The sequence below is a fragment of the Protopterus annectens genome, chromosome 6.part0 (genome assembly GCF_019279795.1).
Source record: "Protopterus annectens isolate FY-2018-M chromosome 6.part0, PAN1.0, whole genome shotgun sequence".
Classification (NCBI taxonomy): domain Eukaryota; kingdom Metazoa; phylum Chordata; order Ceratodontiformes; family Protopteridae; genus Protopterus; species Protopterus annectens.
Genome location: NC_056737.1, coordinates 88,666,811 through 88,690,995, shown reverse-complemented (window position 1 = coordinate 88,690,995; position 24,185 = coordinate 88,666,811). Strand labels below are relative to the sequence as shown.

Genomic DNA, 24,185 nt, shown 5'->3' with positions numbered 1-24,185 from the left:
TAACAGTTGATCAGCCTTCTAAAGGACCTGAGTTCTGTCAAGATAGTATCTGAGATGCCTACGAATGTCCACAGTCCACAGAATCCTTTCTCTGTTTTTTATGACCTGGATAGGAAATTGATTGCTTAATTTAAGGTAAACTCTAAAATCACTTTAGACATAAGTGACCCTATCCCAGTGAAACATCAGATAGGGCTCACTGACCATGAGAACTTGCAACTCAGCTGTTGCTCTTCTTAGATATGTCAGAGCAATGATGAGTAAAGTTTTCTAAGTCACGAACCTCAAGTCAGCTTGAAGAGCAGGTTCAATTGGAGGCATATTTAACTTTTCCAGCACAAAGTAAAGACTCCCAAGGAAGGACAACCTGTCAATGAACAGGTCTCGGGTATAAAACCTCCCTTCAGAAACTGTTTTATCACTAACAAAGAAGACAGAGGAGGATCCATGGACAGACATGCTGAAATAGATGTAAGATGAACTCTCACAGAGGAATAAGTGAGTCCATATTTCAACATCAGTAGTACAAAATCCCTGATGGGACCTTATTGGTAGACACCAAGTGGAAAATCTTTCACTTGCCAATATAGGACTTTCTAGTAGTAGGTTTTCTTGCCTGTTTTAATACCTGTTGAATGTCTGTATGAAATAGCTGCCTAAAGGTTATCAAAACTTAATCATCCAAGCAGTTAGTTGACATTGTTTGAGGCTGGGGTGCATCAAACCCCCCAATGATGTGTGAGTAGATCCAGTCTGTGAGGAAGCTTATATTAATTGCCCTTGGCCAATTCCATAAAAACGGAAAACTAATGCTGTCTGGGCCAAAAGGGTGTCTCGGAGATTTCTTCTGAATCATCATCATTACCTTGCATATCAGTGGAAAAGTGGAAAGGCATATAGGAACATTCTTGTTTGCAAGAGGACACGGTGCAGAATTTGCTTAATTGCCTGTTTTGAGGGGAGTGTCTTCTCCACAAATAATCAAGTTTAGGAAGATCCCTTCATTCGATTTCCATCCACAAGGATATGTCCTTGTCCTGCTCAGCTTGACTGCCACTATATTTTGCTCTGATGAAATGCAAGATGCTTGGAGGGTTAAATAATACTGTAAAGCCACCTTCCGAACCATTATGGTCAGCCTGAATAGAGGGTAAGATTTGGCATCCCTTTGCTTTTGCTTATGTATCATATCACTGTGTTGTTGTCTGCAATCACCTGAAGAAGTTCTGAGGACTACATATGATGAAGAGATTTCAAGGCATGGATTACAACCAACATCCCTCTAACATTTATGTGCTTCTATCTGAGGACCAGGCTTCATCGAGATTTGCAGTATACTTAGTTAAATGTTGCTCATGTGAGTCATTTTACATTGGGAAAACCAACAGAGAGCTTAGAAAACATGTTTATGAACATCAGTATACTGTTAACGTAAAAAAACATGGATAATGCTTTACGTAATCGTTCAAATGAATGTCAAAATTTCAAAGGTATGTTTTTTTCTGTTATAGACCATGTTCCTAGTAACTGTAATGGAGACAGCAAGGGGGAATTGGAATATATGGAATTAAAGTGGCATATTTTATTTCATGCTTATCACCCTCCAGATTTGAACAGCAGTGTCAATTATAAAGTTATTTTGAATTTAAGACAATGTTACATGTAAATAACTCTGTTTTACGTACATTTTAATAGCACTGAAAGTACATATTTTTTTACAAAAATAATTAATACCCTTGTTATTTTAACTGAATGAGGTCATGTCATTTGTTGATGTGAGTATATAATCAATTTCAACCTGTTAATTTATTGTTCTGATGAAGACTATTAAGGTCAAAAACGCTTATTCATTAATTAAATAGATTCAGTTTTTCATAGTCAGTTGTCAGTAGTGTTTTCTGTTTATTACCTGAGTTGTGTGTTGATATCCAAGGTATGAAGTATCCTTTCTACCTCAAAGAAGAAAGGGATGTGGATAGAATGGCAAAAAAAGTAAACTCAGATACAATCTAGGCAAAAAAAAAAAAAAGATTAGTTCTCAAAGAAACCCTATCTCTGTGGAAAATCAGATAAGGTTGGCCTACCACGCGAGCTTACAACTTAGATATTCTTACAGAAGTCAGAGCAATCTGTAAAACTGTCTTCCATGTTAAGAACCTCAAATCAGTCTGATTAGCTGGTTCAGTGGAATAAGTGTTAGATTCTCTAATACAAAATGAATATCCAAAGGATGAGCCACTGGTGGTCTTGGAAGCTTCTTATGCATAACCCCTTTCAAAAACATTTTGACATGAGAATGAATTGAAAGAGGGGGATCCATGGGCAGACATGTTGAAAAGACTGATAGAAGAACCTTTATGGTAGATTAAGAAAGACCACAGAATAGTAATGCACACAAACATTGTAAAACCAGAGAAACATTACTCCTGAATGGGTGCTGGTTATTCTGTTGGCACCAACTAGATAATCTTTTCTATTTGCTAATTTATAATTTTCTAGTAGTTGGCCTTCTTGACTCCATTACTACCTTTGCATGTCCTCAGTAAACAGGTGCCTAAAGGGAATTAAGACCCTATAATCCAGGCAGTCAGTTGGAGTAGACTGGGGATGGGGTGTATCAAACACCCCCAATCTTGAGTGAGTAGTCAACTTTAATTCCCTATATTCCAGTTCCCCCTCACTGTCTCCATTACAGTTACTAGGAACATGGTCTATAACATAAGTAAGCTTGTGGCAATTGACCCTGGCTAGTTCAAAAAAGAAGGAACCATTGTTACTTGGGGCAGAAGGGAGTCACCACAATGATCCTAGGGGATTCCTTCTGAATCTTCAGAATTACTCTGCATATTGGTGGAAAAGCAGAACTGAGCACATGCAAGATCAGTGCCATTTTGTATAGTCAGACAGAGTGAGGGCAAGCATGAATGGAGATCTACATGCGAGTGTGTTTGAAGTAATGAGTCAGTTAGTCAGCTTAAGTATATGTTCCAGTTACAGATCCTGATGTGTTTATGTACAATAAACAACCTGAACTCATCACAGTGACTCAATGACTCATTTGAATACAACAGACATGCGATATGGTGTCAGAATGGGATCCAAAGTGAAGCAAGTAGCAAACTACGAGGCATGCAGTTAGAAGTGGAGGAATATACAGGAGCCAACTTGCAAACTGGTCAGCAGTTATTCAAAGGTACTTGAACTCATTTATATGATTTTTCAGTCACTGAATAAGTGGCGAAGCATTCAAAATGGTCAAACTAAATACCGAGATAAATGAAATATCCGAAATTGCAACATACTGATAAATGTATCTGAAATAAATACAAAAGTGTTCAAAATTTCCAAAGTGTTAAAATGTATGAAAAGGCTAAAAAACTGCATTTTTCCACAATGAACTACTTTTTCGCATTAACTGCAACTTTTTGAAGTATCCCGAGTGTTTGCAGTGTTGAAGTGAAGCCTTTTCAGTGAAATTGTTGTGCATTTGAGCATAAATACTAGTACCTGGACTATGCTTATATTTAAACATATTTTGTTGTTATGGCAGAGGTATTTCGCAGACTTGGACAGCTAGTGTTTGATAATAATATTGTTGAAAATTGGCGAGTGTTTAATCAAAAATATATTTTCATACAGGCTGCATTTTCTGATAAAGATGCACGTACAAAGGCATTTATACTTCTTAATTTAACTGGCTCAAAAGACATTGAGAGGATACGTTCATTTGTGTGTACACCTGCCATGTATGCAGGGGAGGGGGGAGAACTGCCATATTGTGATATAGGCTGAAATGTGGGAAGACCCTGAGTGCTTAACCAGCCTCAGTAAGAAGCTGAGATCCCTCATAAAATCCTCAAAAGTTAGTTACGAAAATAAAATTGCCAAAGATTCCAAAGAAAACCACAAGGCATTCTATAGTTATGTCAAGAATCTAAATGGCAATGCTCAGATCTGCTCTGAGCTACAACAGAATGGCATTAAATATACTGATCCCAAGGATATTGCCAATATCCTGGCATATCGATTTAGTGCCAACTTCACCCCCCTCTCACCCCCTAAAGGGCCCATCTCAATACCAAAAGATTGCCAAATTCCGATAATCTTGGCCACACAGGTAGAAACCGCACTCTCCAAAGCTAAGAATACAGCATCCATGGGACCAGATGACATCCCAGGCTGTGTACTACATGAACTACAAAATGAACTGGCACCTCACCTAAGTGTCATGTTTAATCATAGCTTCACCTCAGGCTTTGTGCCCACTGAGTGGTGCACAGCTACAGTTATCTCGCTCCACAAGGGAGGATCCGCCTTGGATCCCGGGAACTACCGTCCCATCAGTCTGACAAGCCTGATCTGCAAGGGAATGTTACGCATTATCATGGAACTTCTAAACAAAGACATTGGCAACCTTCAAACACTGGACCCCACCCAGTTTGGGTTTGTGAAGGGCCGATTTTGTCTCCTGAATCTGATTGACTTCTTTGAATCAGTCTCCAGAGCTGTGGACGTGGGTAAGGTGGTCCACACAGCCTATCTGGACATCGCCAAGGCCTTTGACACCATCCCCCACTCTGGAATCATAGATAAACTTACTAAGCTGGGCATAAATCCCTATGTCACTCGATGGGTTCCCAACTGGCTTACTGACAGAACCCAGATGGTAAAAGTAGCCGACTCCAAATCCAGCTCCAGACAAGTGACAAGTGGAGTACCTCAGGGTTAAGTCCTGGAACTACTCTTGTTTGGCATCGACTTCTCTGAAGTACAGGCCAACACTAAGGGACTCTGGCTAACAAAGTTTGCAGATGACTGCAAACTGGGAGCCATTATTGAATCCTCAGATGATGTGGATATTCTACAAAAGGGCCTTACAGAAACAGATGCCTGGTGCCAGAGTCATGGGCTCAAGCTTAATGCCAAGAAATGTATAGTTATCCCCTTTGGAAAAAAACATATACCCATGAATTACCACATTGGTGGCAGGACACTAAACATCGAAAGTGTGATGACAGACTTAGGGACACAGGTGGACATTGGTCTGACATCATCGCCACAACAGTCAGGAAATCCTTCCATGTGGCACACCTCATCACGAAGGGCTTTTCATCCAGAAAAAAGGAGGTCATTGTCCCACTGTACTCATCCCTCATTAGACCCATTATAGAGTATAACGCCCCATTTGGTATGTACCTCACAAGACATCTGTAACAGCTGGAAAGGCCACAGAAATACCTCACTAAAAGAATCACAGGCCTAAAGCAGATACCATATGCTGACCGTCTAAAAAAACTCCAGCTATACTCTGTGGCATATCGTCTACTCAGAGGCGATCTCTGCTTAACATACAAGGCCATGTCAAACCCTGAGCTGTTAGACATGCTCCACTTAAAGAAATCCCAATCCCGCAGAGCCACACGCTCCAAGGATCTAAACCTTATCATCACAATGAACAAAACATGTTGGAGGGATAGGTTCCTGACCCAGGGACTCCCCATACTCTGGAATAGACTGCCCATACATGTCAAGCAGAGTGCCTCATTGGCCCTCTTCAAAAGGAACCTTGATGATTGGATGGGAGGTAGGAAATTCACCCCGGGGATCATGTCAGTCACCCTGCTAGACAGGGGCTCAGAGAAGTAAATATTGTGGGAAGAAATATCCAGGGAATTGTTATGGCTAGGCTTGCATAGGCCTTAGAGCCGATAGCCTAGTACCAACCTATGAACCTATAAGAAGTTATGTACTCACCATAATGTTCCATGTTTGTTGTCCATAATCCCGCCTTCATTCTTGCTGGTTGGGTTCAGAACTGAGCATTGGTTCTGACTCGGCCTATTACTAAAGCTCGAGAGCTTCTACTGGCTCGAGGCTATACCCTATCTCATAATGCCTAGGGAAGATTACCCAGATCTTGTTTGCAGATTAATAACATATTAGAAAACATATACTAAAAGTGATGGTAATAATTCTTAGCCTATGTCTCATGAGGCAAGAAGGGAAGCAGAGAACATTTTACCAATAATAAAAATTTCCTCTCGATCCTCCAGGAGTGAAGGTGGGGGGAAGGAGGATGGGACACAAGAATGAAGACGAGATTATGGACAACAAACATGGAATGTTATGGTGAGTACATAACTTCTTAATGTTATGTTGTCCCATTTCAGCTTTATTCTTGCTGGTTGGGACAGCGTCCCTAGCAACTTCTTTCTTGGGTGGCTCAAGGGAATAAGCTCTTCAGAACAGTGGAACCAAAGGAAGCCCTGTTCTGGGAGGCCATGTCTACTTTGTAATGAGTGATGAAGGTATGAGGATTGACCCATGTGGCTGCAGCACAGACTGAGTCCATAGGTAGTCTGGCCTGAAAGGCAGTCGAAGTTGACAGAGCTCTTGTTGAGTGGCCTCTAACCTTTCCTGGCAGCTGTTTATGCTGAAAATTATATGCATAGGTAATAGTGTCAGTAAGCCATTTTGACAAGGTAACTTTTGAAACTGGTGCACCTTTTCTGTTATCTGAGAAGGAGACGAACAGCTGGTCAGATTTCCTAAACTCCTTTGTTCTATGCAAGTCGAAATGTAACTACCTGTGGACATCCAACTGATGTAGTTTACATTCTGCCTTGTTGCCATAGTTTGAAAAGAAGACAAGCAGGTCAATGGACTGATTCAAATTGGTCTCAAAAAATACTTTGGGAAGGAATGAAGGATTCTTTCTAAGATAATCTCTGTCTTTGTGAGCAACTAAATAGGGAGGGCATATGGGCAGAGCTTGGAGCTCTGAAACCCTCCTAGCTGAAGTAATGGCTGTTAAAAAGACCGTCTTCCAGGTCAGAAATTTCAGTTGGCAAGAGGAGGCTGGTTCGTATGGTGGGAGAATCAGAGTAGTCAGTACCAAACTGAGGTCCCAAGGAGGTGGTGGTTCATTTATTGAGGCCTTAGTAGAAAAGTACCTCTCAGGAAGGCTTTGCACAATCTGTGAGACATTATTTTTGATCCCATGTCTTCTATGTGGTAGTTAGATATGGCAGCTAATTGTACTCATATGGGAGCTGCTGCAGCACCTTCATTGAAAATCTCTGCTAAGAAATTTAAAATTGTACTTACAGGGGCTGTGAAGTGGTCTATGTGATTATTGGAAGTCCAACAAGAAAACCTTTTTCATTTGCTAGCATACAGTTTTCTAGTTGTTGCCTTACGAGATGAAACCAGAATGTGTCACACTGCAGGGGTTATGTCTGGAAGCTTGGCTAAGACTGGAAGTGGAGCAGCCAAGCTGTCAGTTTGAGGGTTTGAATAGAGGGATGGAGTGTTCCTGACTGATGAGTCAGAAGATCTGGTACTGGGTCCAGAATGCACAGATCCCCTCGGAGATGGAGCCATAAGAAAGGGAACCAGATCTGACGAGGCCAGTATGGAGCAATGAGAATGAACCTGCAACTCAATGATTTGGCTTTCTGTAGAACTTTTGGGATGACTGGAAATGGGGGGAAAGGCATAAAGAAGTCCCAGGGGCCAATCGTGAACAAGTGCATCCCTTGATGACTCCCCCGGAGGAGGGATTAGGGCAAGGTAGCTGCTGCATTTGGTGTTCATGGACGTGGCAAAGAGGTCGCAGCAAGGCTGGCCCCACTTGTGAAAAATCTGGCTCGCAACTTCCTGTTTCAGGGCCCACTTGTGAAGCATCAGAATTACTCTGCTTAATTTGTCTGCTATCATGTTGGATTTCCCCGGAATATGCGTTGCAATCAGAAAACGGTGAGAAGACATTTCCCACTGCCATACTCTTTGAGCCTCCTGACAGAGGGGGTAGGATCTGGTTCCACCTTGTTTGTTGATGTACCACAGTTCTGGCATATTGTCTACCTGTATTGCAATCGTACCTGGTGGAAGAGAGTTATGACATTGATAGAGAGGAATGGTACTCATGTTCCTGCCAAGTTCCTTGGACTGTCTTTCTCAGATAATGCCCACCCCATCTGGGAAGTGTCCGTGGTCACTGTAGCTACTGGTTGAGGGACAGTGAACGGTCTGCCTAGAGTTACCTGTGTGGACTGAAGCCACCAGCGTAGGTCCTTCTTGCAGGAGACTGTGATGAAAATCTTGTGGGACATGGTCAACTCCTGCATGGACCATTGAGCAAAGAGCAGACACTGTAGGACTCTCATATGTAGACGTGCCAGAGGTACTAGTGTTATAGCAGTTGCCATAGTGCCTAAGACCTTTCGAAAAAACTTTGCCTGTACTTTCTTCTTCAAGAGCAAGATTGGCACTTGATGTCGCAGTGTCTGTACCCTGTCATGAGGCAATTTTGCTACCATGTCTTTTGTGTTTAAGACTGCTCCTATGAATGTAATATGGTGTGATGGCAACAAGGCAGATTTTTCGAAATTTATGGAAATGCCCATTTCCGAGCATAGACGGATGGTGGTGTCTCTTACTTTGGTTAGTAGATGCTCGGTGGCTGCAGTCAGGATCCAGTCATCTAAGTATGGAAAAACCAGGAATCATAGACACCTCAGGTGAGCTGTGACTACTGCCATGCATTTGGTAAACACTCTGGGGGCTGTAGTGAGGCCAAAGGGCAGAGCTCTGACTTGGCAATGGCTGGCTCCCCAGCCGGAAGTGTAGGTATCGCCTGGATCGCCTGTCCATTTTTTATATGGTAGTATGCATCCTGAAGATTGCTTGAGCACATCCAATTGTCTTGTCTCAAAAAAGGGAGTATATACTGCAGTATCACCATTCGGGACTTTGCTTTTTTTATGGACTTGCTCAGTCTGCTGAGATCCAAGATGGGTCTCCAGTCCCCTATTTTCTCTGGAACTAAAAAGAACCTTGAGTAAGTTCTGGATCTGATTTGGTCTGCGGGGACTTCTTGGATGACTCTTCTTCCTAGCAACCTTTGTACCTCTAGGGTTGCCTGATCCCTTTGACAGGGTGGAATGTCTGGGACTGATCTTGTTTGTGGGGTGGGATGGAGAAGAGTATGCTGTATCCCTTGAATATTATCGACTGTACCCATTAGTCTTGAGAGATGTTCAGCCAAGCTTTTGGGTACAGTGATAGTCTGCCCCCGACTGCCTCCAGAGGTGGGCAGGCAGGCCCCCTTTCAGGAGCGCTGGAAGGGCCTGCCAGAGAACATCTCTCTGTCGCCCAGATTTTGTGGCCTCTTCTGCCGCAAGGTTGGTGTCTTCCATCGTTATTTCCCCCTCTGCCCCTGGGGGAAATGTCACCATGTTCATCCAGCAAAGCTCTTTGGGATTTACAGAACCTCATTTTCCTGCCGTTTTGGCCTTTGGGATAAGGCCTGGTAGGGACGGAAAAATGTACTCCCACAGCAGACAGAGTTTTACCTTCTTCTTCGCACCTGGTCAGAGTCTCTAACTATTGGCCTGAACAAGGATGAGCCATCAAGGGGCATTTATGAAGGAAGACTTAAAGCAAACTCACAAAGTCACATTCACGAATGCCTCCTCAGAGCTATTCCTGTGCCTACTGCCCTACTCGCTCCATCGGATGCAGAAGAGATGAGCCTCATTGAGGAGTTGACTACAGAACTTAAGGTAGCAAGCTGAGCGGTCACCTTGTCTGACACCCCCGCAGCTGCAGAACCTTGGAGGGTATATCTTCTAGCTCCTTCAGGAGATCCCTCTGAAGTCTGGTAAAATGAATTAAGTAATTCAGTGACCTGAATGTAAAGGCCACTGACGAGAACATACACTTCCCATATCTGTCCATCATTTGAGATTCCCTATTCGGTGGATGGACAGATGAAGAAATCTTAGCTAACTCCTTTTTGGTGGCTGCTGCCACCACCATAGCATCTACCACGACACCTTTGGTCAAGAATTTCTTGTCGGAAGGAGCAGTTATGAATTTGTTAGGCCTCCTCAGAACAAGTTCCACAGATTCTGGAGAGCCCCACACCTTTTGACTGACTACACCAAGTAGCTAGTCGAAAGGTGGAGACACCCAAGAGGTGGCGATCCAAATGCCTCCAGGTATACAGACTCATCTTCAGAAGGGGTAAGGGTTTTCCAGCCACCTCTCTGCTTTAGGATCTCTAGGATGTCTGAGACAAAGACATCATCAGAGGGTGACATTTCTGAATCCTCTAAATCCGTATCCAACATGACAGACTCCTCAGTTGAGTCTAGATGTTTCCTCTTACAAGTTCTCTTCCAAGGGACCTCTCCGGAGGTGTCCTGTGGGGAGGTTTCAGAAGAGAGTGACTCACCCAATGGGACATCCTGGGGCACTGTTTTTCTATGCCTGGGGGGATGGATGGTACAGAGGCAGACACCGGCACTTTTGGGGGAAGAGTGCCTGGATCTGAGGGTGCAGCCACCAAAGGTGAAAGCACACTCCTCACCACCTCAAAGGCACCATGACCCAGGTCCGAGGAAGCCTCTGACTCCAAAGAGCCAGGAGACTGCCCCCGTACCAAGGAGGTGGGCTCCGAGGTCGATGTAGGTGCCGAGCTCAACTACACTGATGCCCCACGAGGTAGGCTAGGATCCAACAAGGATCCGATCCGACTCTCCTCCCCAGACCCAATGGGGGAAGTGTCGGCTCCCAGACCCCTCGAGAGAAGATGGTACCGAAGATGTCAAAGCAGAAGTCAGGGCTGAAAACCCAGGGGTGAATCACAAACCCGACAGTTTCACCACAAAGACATCCAAACACTCCGGCTTCAAAACCACTCGGGTTGGAGGAGGAACAGAAGACTGGGCAGTAACAGATGTCAATTCCACTTCCTTATGGGCTGGACTCGAAAGGTTCTTGGCCAGAGCCGGAGTCCGAAGCAACCTCTTGACCACCCGCTCCATGTCATCATCCGACAGGCTCCTTGATCTTCCAGGAGCCTGTCGGATGATGACATGGAGCGGGTGGTCAAGCAACCTCTTGACCACCCGCTCCATGTCATCATCCGACAGGCTCCTGGAAGATCAAGAAGACTGGGTCGAGGATTTTAGACTACCAGCCACTGACTGCAAAAGAGGTGACTGAGGAACTGAGGAGACCGGCTCCGTCTATGGCTCCTAGTAGGTTCCGACAAAACTGGTGGAACCGAAGGAGTGGTGTTTTCGGGCCCAAAAGCCTTCAGGTCCGAAGTTGTGTCCTTAGATGGCTTTTTTGCTGGCTCAGAAGCAGGAGCCAAAGAAGAAGAAGCTCTTTTTGCTGATTTTTCAGACCTTGGGGATTGAGAAGATTTAGATGAGGTCTGGTTTCCTTCTAATGACTCAGCAAAAGGACCTTTGAGCAACCCCTAACTATGAGTTTATTCTTGCATTCCTGCAGGACCCTGGAACCAAAGCCATGGCAAATGGAGCAAGAATCCTGAAGGTGTATCGTACCTAAACAATAGACACAGCTAGTGTGTCTGTCAGTTATAGACATTTTCTGTGTACAGGAGTCACACTTCCTGAAGCCTGACTGCTTCACTTCTCCCTTTCTTGGGCATAGTGGAAACACAACCAGAGCAACAACACTGTCCAGGAAAAAACTATATTAAAGATAATAAGAAAGGCTACCAAAAACTACCCAACTATTAAGCACACCACACAAAAAACAGGTAAATACAAAAAGCTACCCTACTACTTTTTTTTTTTTTTTTTTAACAGACAAGCAGAGAAGGGACTAGAGGAGAGGTCTCTAACTAAAACTACGACCTCCTCTAGCTAGAGGAAACATCTCTAACTAAAATGATAAAACCTCTTTGAAGGGAAGGGAAGTAGAAAGGGGGAGCCCTCTAATTTAAATGGGCTAAAACCAGAAAACAAAGATGAACCCTCTAACTTAAACGAGATGGGAAAGGGGTTGTAGGCCTAGCGGAAAGTGATGGCCAAGCACAACAGAACGCAACAACGAAAAATCAGAAAATTAGCAAAACTAAAGTCTAAATACCCTTTAAATAGCAAGACAACAATAATTATGTCAAAAACTATTAGAATAAGAGAATATTATGACCAAAAGAAATTCACTTAGCCTGAGCCCAGTGAGAAGCACCCGATCTAGTTTAGCGTCAAACGAGATCTGGGTAATCTTTCCTAGGCAATATGGGATAGGGTATAGCCCCGAACGAGTGGAAGCTCTCAAGCTTTAGTAATAGGCCGATTCAGAACCGATGATCGGTTCCGAACCCAACCAGCAAGAATGAAGGTGAGATGGGACAACATAACATCGTAAATTTAGAGAAATGTGTAACCCTCAAACGAATATTACAATGAAAAGGCATATGTTTTACACAAGAAATCAAAAGCCTGGTGAAACTACAGCAGCATATATTACCGACTTGAGAAATAAAGCTAAAACATGTAGATTTAGTGAACTGAGAGATGAGCTGATAAAAGACAGCCTTGTGTATGGTGTTGATGCAGTGAGAAAGCTTTTGCTTTGAGACAGTAGTTTAATGTTGAGTAAAGCCATTGAGATTTGTCAAATATATCAGCTTACAGAAATATGAATAAAAAAAAGTCTTTCGGCTTTTCCCGGTTAGGGGTCGCCACAGTGGAACTCTGGTCCGCTCATGATTGGCAGTGGATTTTTATGATGCCAAGTTGCCAGCCTGATGCCCATCCTTCAACGAAGGAACGCCCATTCATGCTCGCACCTACCTGCATGCCTTTAAAGTCACTCAACTGCGGGGAGGGCATGCAAACTCCACACAGAAGGTGCTCCAACTGAGAATCGAATGGGAGAACCTCTTGCTGTGAGGCAACAACACTAACCGCTGCACCACCGTGGCTATTTACAGAAATATGAATATGGTTATGAATTTGAAAAACATGCATGCAGTGTCTGCCAGTGCGAATTTTGATAGTGTACATCATAAAGCTAAGATGAAAAAGAAATATAGACTGAATGGGACCACAACACCCAACCTTATTGTTAGCCGTTGTAATTGTGAAGGCAGTCATGAACTTAAGAGGGAGAAGTGCTTAACTTTTGGTCAGCAGTGTCATAAATGTAAAAAGTGCAAAAATGTAAACTGGTCCTAGTTGGAATACCACCAAAAAGCATTTGACATTCTGCCAGCAGCCTACGCATCCAGAACTTTAACTCAAACTGAAATTAAGTATGCACAAACTGAAAAAGAGCTTTTGGCAGTAGTGTTCTCATGTTCGAAGTTCAATGATTATGTTTGTGGAAAACCAATTCAAATAGAGGCTGATCACCAACCTCTAGTGACAATTCTGAAAAAGCCAGTACATACACTATCCCCAGCACGCTTGCAACACATGATTTTAAAAGTGCAAAAGTACAATTTCAATATTGGCTATACAAAAGGCAACTTTCTGTATCTTGTTGATGCTTTGTCAAGAGCACCAAGACAAACAACAGAACAGCATGACAACGAGAAAGCAGACTTTAAAGTCATGGAAGTCAGAAAATTTTCCTCATCACATCTTGATGAACTCAGAAATCATACAGCTTCAGACCCATTTCTCCAGAAGCTGAAACATGTTATCAGTCAAGGATGGCCAGCACGACAAACCAGTTTACCACTTGACATAAGGAAGTACTTTCCCCACAGAGATGAGCTCATGATGGAAGATGGAATTCCTACAGCATTACAACAGGAATATATCAAAATTTTGCATCATGGTAACCTGGGTACTGAGTCAACCAAAAGAAGGTCAAGAGGCATGGTATTTTGGCTTCATATGTAAAAAGATACAGAGAAGGAAACTCTAGCATGTTCCATTTGCAACAGTACTAAATTGCACCTGGCTTGGGAGTGCCTTCTGTGTGGAGTCTGCATGTCCTCCCCGTGGTTGGGTAGCGTTCGAAAGACATGCGTGCGTAAATGGGCATGCCTTAGTTGAAGGTTGGGTGTCGAGCTGGCACCTCGGCGTTTCGTAAAAAAATCTACTGCCAATCATTAGCGGACCGGAGTTCTGCTGTGGCGACCCCTTACCAGGAAAAAGCAGAAAGACAAACAACTAAATTGCACGAACAAAAAGAACCACTTTAGCTAAACCAGATTCCTGAACTATGAACTACCATGGTCAACAGCTGCGACTGATATTTTTGAATGGAATGGTCAACATTACTTAGTGTTAATAGACTCTTATTCGAATTGGTTTGAAAGTGACTTTCTTCCTAACTTAACATCCAGCACTGTCTTTAAAAAATTAAAGGCATTTTTCTGTACATGGTAGTCCACACAGTCGTACCTCACAATGGTGCACAGTTCACAAGTCAGCAGCTCAAGAATTTAGCAGAGTCTTAGGACTTTGCCCATGTTACTAGTAGTCCAGAGTATCCACAGTCCAATCAATTAGCTGAATGTGCAGTTCAAAGTGCAAAGTACTTGGAGAAATCCAGGTGAGATGGTACAGATGTTTTTCTTAACCTACTTAATCTCAGAAACATTCTTCAAGATAATTTGCTTGGTTCACCTGCTCAAAGATCGATGTCCATACAGACTAGAACAACTCTTCGTATCAGTAAACAATTACTGATCCCAAATGCAAAGTACAACTGAATGGTCAAAAATCAACTTTTGAAAAAATGCCAGTCACAAAAGTTGTACTACGATAAATACAGCTACGATAAATACAGCAAACCTCTTAAACTATTAAGACAAGGAGAGATTGTGAGAAGGCAAACATCTAAAGGATATGAAAGAGTGGGAATTGTCAAAGATATATCTGAAGAACAGAGCTCTTACATCATACAATCTGATGGAATGGCTTTCAGAAGGAATCAAAGACACATATTACAAGTCTCCAAAAGTACAGCTGTGTACTCTTACCATAAATGTAGATGTTCGAGTGTGTTCACTGTTGCAGTCATCACTGTAGGGTTCTTCCTGCCAGCAGCAGCCCCCGATCAGCCAGAATCCCAAAGTCTGGATCGGGCGCCAGCTGAGGCCGCATTTATCCTGACGTCAATGCGCCGGAAGGTATAAAGACCTCAGCTGACGCCATTTCCCCAGATTTTTTTGCCCCAGAAGTCAGGTGCCCAGAAAGAAAAGGCTAAAAAAGAAACCATGCCCAAAACCTCAGCAGCCAAAATACCTCATAACAGACAATACTCAAGGAAAAAGCAAAAGAGGGGATAGGAAGGAGGGTAACCCGGACTGCAACACTGAACACACTCAAACGTCTACATTTATGGTAAGATTACACAACTGTACTATGTCCTTCATGGTTCACTGTTGCAGTCATCACTGTAGGGTTGAGTCCCAAACCTAAGAAAGGGTGGCTGGAGGAGAAATTAGTCCTGCTCAAATAATAGCATAATTGCCTGTGTACATCTAAAGTAAAAAAAAATCTTTTCCCTTTAGCAAAAACGTAGGCAAAAATGAATAGTTTGGTTTAAAGCACTAGAACTACCCACCACCTTATAAAGGAAGTCCTTATGGAAAATCAAAAGGGGCTCTACATAAGGGGGGCCTGCAACTCAGACCCTTCTCTTGCAGAGAAGTAATAGCCAACAAGATCTTCCATGACAAGGTTGTAGAGTAAGTTTTTCCAACACAAAAATTGAGATCCCAAGCAGGTAGGGAGCTCTCGGGGGGGGGTCTTATATTCTTTTGCCCTCTACCTGCTTTGCTTGAAAGGATGGTAGTGAGCTGAAATTGCTGCAGCATGAATCTTTTTATGAAAGAGAGACAAACCCTTATCCCAATAACTAGTAAGATATTGAAGAGCCACCTCAAATTAGGCTCTGAAATCTCCAAATTTTGCTGTACACCAAAAATAAAAAATCTCCATTTTTTTTTTCTGCTCTCCTCTAGTACTAATGCTGTAGTCTGGCAGGCCACTTTGTCTGTATCCACTTTCCATTTAGATGAGCTCCCCAGCAGTGTCGAGGCATCTGTCGTGTTTAGGTGACATTCCTGAGCCCCACCACAAGAATTCCTTTGGTTCACAGAATACCCTAGGGCATCTAGCACTGCTATGACATATTCCAGATGCTGTAAGGGGTTCTTTTTTCTTGAGCCAGAATCAGGCAGTCGCGCAAGTAGGGATATATTTGATGCTTGAGAAGCCTGAAGTAAGCTATCACTGAGCCAGAAGTAACAGTTGCTGTAACGTCAACATCTTGAACTTGGGAATGTCCAGATAAGTGTTGAGAGAGATAAAATCAAAATTGCGAGAATAAAATCCGAGCCCTTCTGACACACAGGACTGGCTGAATAGCCCCTATCTGGAGTAACTGAGAAACTTTGCTTGAGAGCCTCTTTTTTCTTTGTGGAGGAGGACATGGCATGCCTGAAAGGGGGGGGGTGTGTGTAAAATAAAAACCCGCAAAATCTTTAACAGTCTGCATAGACTTAGCTTTGTCCCCATTTTTTTCTTTAAAACTGCTTCCAGAGGGTCCTGAACAGCATCAAAACCACACTGCAAAGAATGCTACCCACTTGTTCAGACACATGAACCAAATCCAGCATTTCTTACCAAAGCATCCACCTTAGACTTCAATTGTGAAGGAGATAATTCTGATATTTCAGCATATGAAATTCCTGAAACAGTTTCTGGGTCCGCCTGGGACTTCTTAAACAAATACTTTATGAGCTTGCACCCTATATACTATCAGGCTTAGGAGCAGGAGGGGGGGCAGGGATCAGGGTTCAAGAGAGAAAACATCCTCCACCCACCACACCACAGGACACAGGAGAGGAATAGCTGGCCTATGCTGAGGCAAAAAAAGAAAGAATTCCTTTTTCTTTGTGAGTCAGAGTAATCTTGGCCTTCCCATTTTGAAGTGCTCCCTCATCATGTGAAGAGTCTCTGAAAATGAAAATCCTCAGGGGGAGAGGAGAAGAAGGAGGTCATCCACATCAGAATCAGAATAAGCAGGAAACTCTTGCAAGTCTCCACAGAAGACCAAAACTATCAAACTCCTGTTCCACCCTAGCCCTCTATCAGGTGGGGGGGGGCATAGAACCATCAATGTAATCAAATCTTCACACAGTTACCTGAGCCCCTCAGCCTGGCCTACTTCCTGAGAGGGCACATCCTGTAACAGTAAAGTATCTGCCCTGAGAGAGAGACTAGACCTGGCAAAACCTCGTTCAGGCCCTAAACAAGGTATACACAATGTATGATAACTGACGTACTGGCGTCAGTCTGAAAGCCATGACACGGACGTCTACTCTCTCTCTGGTATTGGGACCGGACTGGGGCCCCAATAGGACCAAGGACTGCAGCAAGGGCAAGGGAAGAAGAAACAGAGGAAGCAGTCATAAAACCTTGCAAAACTGCAGAAGCAAAACCTGCCCTGGATTTAGAATAGAGAGGGAGGTTGTACTGCTTAGAAAAAGTATGTACAGAACTCCAAGTAGCAGCTTCCAAAATATCCTTGGTAGGAACCCCACAAAGAAAAGCTGCTGAAGTAGCAGTAGCCCAGGTAGAAGGAGTCCTAACATTAACAGGAACCCGGATTGCCATGATAAGAGTAACAGAACTTGATGCAATGGGCAATCCACTTGGAAATAGTTTACTTAGTGATTGCTTTCCCCTGAACAGTAGTAGCATAAGCGACAAACAACTGATCAGATTTCCGGAATATCTTGGTCCTGTCCAGTATAGACGAAGCTGTCTGTGCACATCTAGAGAGTGCAAAAGACTTTCTTCCTCACTTTGAGGATTAGGATGAAAGGTAGGCAAATGAATAGACTAATTCAAGGCCACTGCCGAAACCACCTTGGGCATAAATGTGGGATTAGTCCGTAGAGATACCCTGTCCTGATGAAAAATAAGGAAGGGTTCCACAGCCATGAGTGCTTGCAATTCTGAAATTCTTCTAGCAGAGGTAATAGCTAAAAGAAAAGTAGTTTTCCAAGACAAAAATTTTAAATCCATGGAAGCTGCAGGTTCAAAAGGAGACAAAGTTAATTTCTCCAAAACATAGTTAAGATCCCAAGTGGGAACAGGAGCCCTTATAGGGGGCCGAATATTCTTGGCCCCTCTAAGAAATTGTTTAAGTAGTGGATGAGAAAAAAATCGGAGGATCCGTATCGTAATGTGCAGAAATAGCAGAAGCATGAAGCTTAAGACGAAAAAGATAGGCCCGTATGTAATAACTCTGTCAGATACTGTAAAATCAGAGGAATGTTCGGAACAGAAGAATCACCACCCTGGACTTGACTCCAGGAGCAAAATCTTTTCCATTTCCCCGCATAAGATTTTCTAGTGCTGGGCCGTCTAGCTTCAAGGATTACATCCAATACCTGTTTGGAAAGCGCAGAGGTGTTTACAGACCCTGGATCTGACAGGCAGCTAGATGCAGAGTCTTGACATGACTGTGCAGTATCCGGCCATCCCGTTGAGACAGTAGATGAGGGATTTGAGGCAGAATCCAGGGAGACTCCTGAACCAAGGTCATCAGAGTGGAATACCAGAATTGCCGAGGCCAATTGGGAGCCAGTAGAATCATGTGTGGTCTGTCCTGTTTTATCTTCAGAAGTACCCGAGGTAGAAGAGGAAAGGGAGGAAAAGCATATACTGAGAGGTGTTTCCAACTGAATGAGAGGGCATCCACTTTCCATGCTAGTTTGTGGTAGGTCCTTGTGCAGAAAGTTGGAAGTTGATGATTCTGAGGGTATTCAAAGAGATCTATGTCCGGACATCCCCAAGCCTTTATAATCATCCTGAATATCCGAACATCCAACATCCATTTGTGTGGATCTGAAATGCGTCTGCTCAATGCGTCTGCCAGAGTGTTGTCTTTCCCTGGCAGGAATTGCGCCTGTAAGTCGACACTGCAGGTCAGAGCAGTGTACCAGGGATTCATGGCTAATCTGCACAGGGGGTAAGAGTGAGAGCCCCCCTGCTTGTTAATGTACCACATCACTGTAGTGTTGTCTGTCCGTATCAACAATTGTCCTGGTAGGGGAAGGTCCCCGAAGGCTATCAGGGCATTCTGTACAGCTAGCATCTCCTTCAAATTTATGTGAAGGTGCATTTGTTCCTTCGTACAAACATCTTGAAGACATCTCCTGTGCATGTGGGCTCCCCAGGCATAATCTGAAGTATCCGTTGTCAGAACTTGGTTGGTCAGCGGAGGACAAAAAGGCTTCCCCTTGTTCTGTAGACAGGCTTCGGCCCACCAAAGAAACTCTTGCTGGAGACGAGGCAAAATCGTGACCACTGTTTCCAAACTGTGGTAATGCTGAGACCAGACACTCGAGGTACCACTGCAGTTTCCTCATATGCAGCCTTGCATATGGTATTAGCAGAATGCAGAAGGCCATGTAACCCAAAGCCTGCAGAATTTTTCTTGCAGTCAGCTGTTTCATTGAAGCCAGTTGCACTTTTTTGTTTGGTGTAAAGGAAGCCATCTGGGTTGAAGTACTCAGAAGAGCATCCAGAAAAGTAATCTGTTGTGTGGGTACCAGATTTGATTTCTTTAGATTCACTGTGAAACTGAGGCACAGAAGAAGAAGAAGACGCTGCACAAAAGCTAGATGCCGAAGTAGAGTGTCTTTGTCATCCGCTTGAAGAAGACAGTCGTCCAGATAAGGGTAAATTTGAATCCCCGTCTGTCTGCAAAACGCCATTACTGGTACCAGGCACTTCGTAAAGACCCTGGGCGCAGTAGATAAGCCAAAGGGCAGTACAGAGAACTGGTAATGTTTCAAGCCTGCTTTGAAACGCAGATACCTTCTGCACTATTGCCTTATAGGAATATGCAGGTAAGCTTCTTTTAAGTCCAAAGTCACCATCCAAGCGTTCTTGCCCAACATAGGCAGCAGCTGCTGCAGAGTGAGCATCTTGAATTTTGGTATATCTAGAAAGGTGTTTAGTACAGAGAGGTCCAGGATTGGTCTCCACGAATTTTCCTTCCTGGGAACCAGGAAAAGTCTGGAATAAAAACCTTGCCCTATTTCTAAATTTGGTACCAATTCTATGGCCCTCATAGCCAGGAGGGACTGAACCTGCCGTTGTGCCTCCGCCCTCTGATGATTTGGCAGTTCTGGCCAACCGTTTGGTTTTGGCATAGTGTGGAAATGAAATCTGTAACCTCTTGAGACTATGTCCAGAACCCATTTGTCTCGGGTTATGTGGCTCCAATTTTGATAAAAAAGAGAAATCCTTCCCCCCAAATGAGCTTCCAGGAGAGGAGCCCCTGGAATCAGAAAGGGAGAGTCATAAAGACTGTTTTCGGCAGGGTTGAGACTTATCTTCACCTCCCTTGGGAGAGGGACACTCCACTGCCTATTCCTAAAATGGGACTGTGACTGTCCCCTACCTCTGGAACACCTGAATCTGCCTCGCTGAGACCTGTCCGAGCCCGGAAAGGACCAAGGTTTAGTTGGCCAGTGTCTGCTAAATCTAGGAGGTTGCACTTGTAGAAAATCCTTAACCATCTGCATAGATTTGGCTTTGTCTTCCATTTTCTTCAATACCTCTTCAGCTTTGGACCCAAACAGAAAATTGTGCTGCAAAGGGGCATCCTAAAGTTTGGCTTTAATCTGATCCGGCAAGCTTTGATCTCTTAACCAAGCATGTCTTCTAATAACAGCGCCAGTTGTTGCAGCCCTACAAGAAGCTTCCAAAGAATCAAAACCACAATGCAGGGTATGTTTACCCACTTGTTCAATAGCATGCAATAAATCCTGTAACTCCTGATTATCCGCACCAATAGACACAGCTGACATCTTTTGTTGAAATACAGACAAAAGGTATTGCTGATACTTCAGCATATGAAATTAACAGTTCAAAGCCCTAATAGACAATGTAGCAGAAGTATAAACTTTTTTACCCCATCTCTCCAAAGCCCTGGACTCTCGGTCAAAGGGAATAGGATTTTTAGCAGAGGCCACTTTAACACCCTTAGGACCCTGAGAAATTGTTTCCGGATCAGGCAAAAGATTTTTAAAAAGAAATTTATGAGAATCTGGAACCCTGTAATACCTATCCGGTTTGGCCGGAGTAGGGGGAAAAGAATCAGGAGAGAGAGAAGCTTCTGAAAAAACATCATCAACAATGTCCAATACAGGGGGAATAGCCAGAGGCTTATGCTGTGGGAGAAGAAGAAAATCCCTAAGCCTTTTCTTGGATTCAGAGAATTCCTGCCCTTCCCAGTGAAAATTCACCCTCATATCATGCAAAGTTTCACCAAAAGAATAATTGTCAGGAGGAGAGGCGAAAGGGAAAGGAATCTTCAGCATCAGAATCCTCATAAAGAGGAAAAGAATCATCCTGCTCAAGGGAAGACGCAGAAGAAACAGAAATTTGGTCTGAAGAATCATAATCTGACTGTAATCTAGGCTTCTTGTCAGGAGGTATGAGAACCCCTGATCATAGTTAAGAGATCTTCAGCCATCCTAAGCATCTGCCTCTGAGGCCTAGGACCCTGATCAAAAGGTGCCTGTGCTAGCCACTTCTCTTTAGCTGGAGCCTTAGACTTTGGCTTAGCATGTAAACCTGAATCCACATTTACAGGAAGCTGTGAAGGCCTGAGAACTCCCTCAGAAGCCGGTACCTGCCTACCGGCTCTGGACCCAACTAAGGGAGCAGTATCCGAAGGGCCAGTCCCTGGCAATTCTGAAGACCCCATCAGCTCCACACCGGAGTTGGTACAGGCAATTGGTTCAAAAGAGGCGGACGACAGGGGCTGCAAAGGTGCCTCATTGACGACCGTCAAACCAGCAACTGGCAATAACAGAGTAACATCCTTTGCTGTGGACCTCGGAAGCCTGTCTGCATCCCTGCGTCTCTTACATACCCCAGAAGCCGGAAAAGAATCTGAAGACATGTTATAATTAAACCTTTTTCCAAAATAGTAAAAGGCAAAGTTATATCTACGCCTAATAGTAAGCTGATTAAATCTAGCACAAAACACACAATTAGCAATGACGTGGTCAGGACCCAGGCAGGGAATACAGTAAGAGTGAAAATCCCTATGAGGTATTTGCTTCCCACAAGAAATACAATTATTAACTTTTTCTGACCTCTGACTGGAGCAAGAAAAAGACCTCCCCAACGGGTTACTTATCTGTAAAAAACGAAAATCCTGGGATAAGATCCAAAAACAAACAGGAACAGGCCGACCAGCATCAGTGAACTGCAAAGGGCACCGCGCGGCAAGAAAGACTGGGGAAATGGCATCAGCTGAGGTCTTTATACCTTCCGGCACATTGACGTCAGGATAAATGCGACCTCAGCTGGCGCCCAATCCAGACTTTGGGATTCTGGCCGATCGGGGCTGCTGCTGGCAGGAAGAACCCTACAGTGATGACTGCAACAGTGAACCATGAAGGACATCCAGTGTTGCAGCAGAGTGACTCCACACTTGTTCAAACTCCACAGGACAGTGTATCTTCATCAAGTAATCCTGATGGAATACCCAAAGTTACAATTGTAAAAAAAATTCACAGAGACTGTTCTCTGTTGCTAAACCAGTCAAAGTTTGTATGTGACCAGACTGGGTAGAATTTCCATACCCAATCCGAGACAGACAGCAACTTGGACTTGAATGTTGTTAAATATTGATGTGATATCTAGTTTGTAAAAATGTTTTGTTCTCGTACTGCATGTCGAACAAATCAAAGAGGGAGGATGTAGATCATTGTGTGTATTGCATCTAGTCAACCACTGTAGCTAGACAGCATGTGCACACAAGTTACTGACCACCTGCAAGACCAGTGCCATTCTGTATAGTCAGTCCAAGTGAGACCAGGCATGAGTGGAGATGCACATGCGAGTGTGTTTGAAGTAATGAGTCAGTCAGTTATCTTAAGTATATGTTCCAGTTACTGCTCCCGATGTGTTTATGTACAATAAACAACTGAGCCCATCACAGTGCTTCAGTGTCTCATTTGAATACAAGAGAAATGCAACACCTTTTGCATTAAGTCCTGGAGAAGAATCTTACCAGCTGACTGTTTAGAGAAGAGAAAAACAGGTTTATTTGATGAACTCCTCAAAGATGGATCAAATCTTGGAAGTCCCCCCCCCCATTTAGCTTCTATTCATGAGGGTCTGCCCTTATCCTGCTCAGCTTTTCTTCTACAAAAGTTTGCTCTGCTGAAATGTAGGATACCTGTAGAGTGACAATGTGTGGTGAAGTTATATCCCAAGCTAACATGGCTAGTCTGCAAAGGCCATACAACCTGCTTCCCCCTTGCTTGTTGATGTACCACATGAACGTAGTACTGTCTGTAACAATTTGAAGAGGTCCTAGGGACCAAGTGCCTTGATCAATTCAAGCATCTATTTTATATTTATATGCCTACATTGTCCTTGCTGTTTCACAAACCTTGCAATATTAGTCTGAGCTCCTAGCTCCTCCCTCTACCCATAATCCCCTGCCAAGCCCTAACTGACCTCAGATTGAGTTTGCCTATATAATACTAGAATAAAAAGTATCTAAATAGGATGAATAAACTCTTGTTGTATAAAGGTCAGGGGGATGGAGGGGGGGATGGTTGCATCCAAATGAAGTCACCTACTCAGATGGAACGTTATGGTGAGTACATAACTTCTAAATCTGAAGTAGGCAGACTTCATTTGTCTGCAACCTGTGGGACAGAGTCCCCAGCTACCTAAATCTTGGGCGGCCGTCATGGAAGGATGTTCCAGAGCACCGCTGAGCCAAAGGATGCTCTTCCCCTGGAAACAACATCCACCTTATAATGAGAAATGAAGGTATGAGATGAGGCCCAAGTGGCTGCCGCGCAGATATCATCCAATGGCACTCAGGACTTAAACGCAGCTGACGTGGAAACTACCCTAGTAGAGTGAGCAGTAACCCTTTGAGGAGCAAGCCTACCTGAAGTGTCATAAGCCTGCAGAATACAATTAGCAATCCATCTCGACAGTGTGACTTTGGAAACCGCTTTGCCCATAGCAAATTTAGCAAACGACGAACAGTTGATCTGATTGTCTATGACCAGCCGTTCTGTGAATGTAAAAGCGCAATTGTCTGTGAACATCTAAAGAATGCAGCTTATATTCTCCTTTGTTTTTATAATTGGGGAAAAACACAGGTAAGTTGATTGATTGATTAATATTAGATTCCGAAGAGACTTTTGGAAGAAAAGATGGATTGGTCCTGAGGCACACCCTATCGGGAAAAAAGGAGAGGTAAGGCGGTTTGATGCATAGAGCCTGAAGTTCCGACACTCTTCTGGCTGATGTGATGGCTACCAAGAAAGCAGTCTTCCAGGAAAGGTACTTTAGATCTGCAGAAGCTGCAGGCTCAAAAGGGGGGAGCAGTAA

The 24,185-nt window shown here is 43.7% G+C and overlaps 1 protein-coding gene across 1 annotated transcript in view; it reads right to left on the bottom strand.

Annotated features, from left to right (window-relative positions):
* IFT43 (intraflagellar transport 43) overlaps window positions 1-24,185 on the bottom strand; it is a 2,700,032-nt gene that overhangs the window by 2,149,283 nt on the left and 526,564 nt on the right. The gene's annotated exons all lie outside the window — the stretch shown is intronic.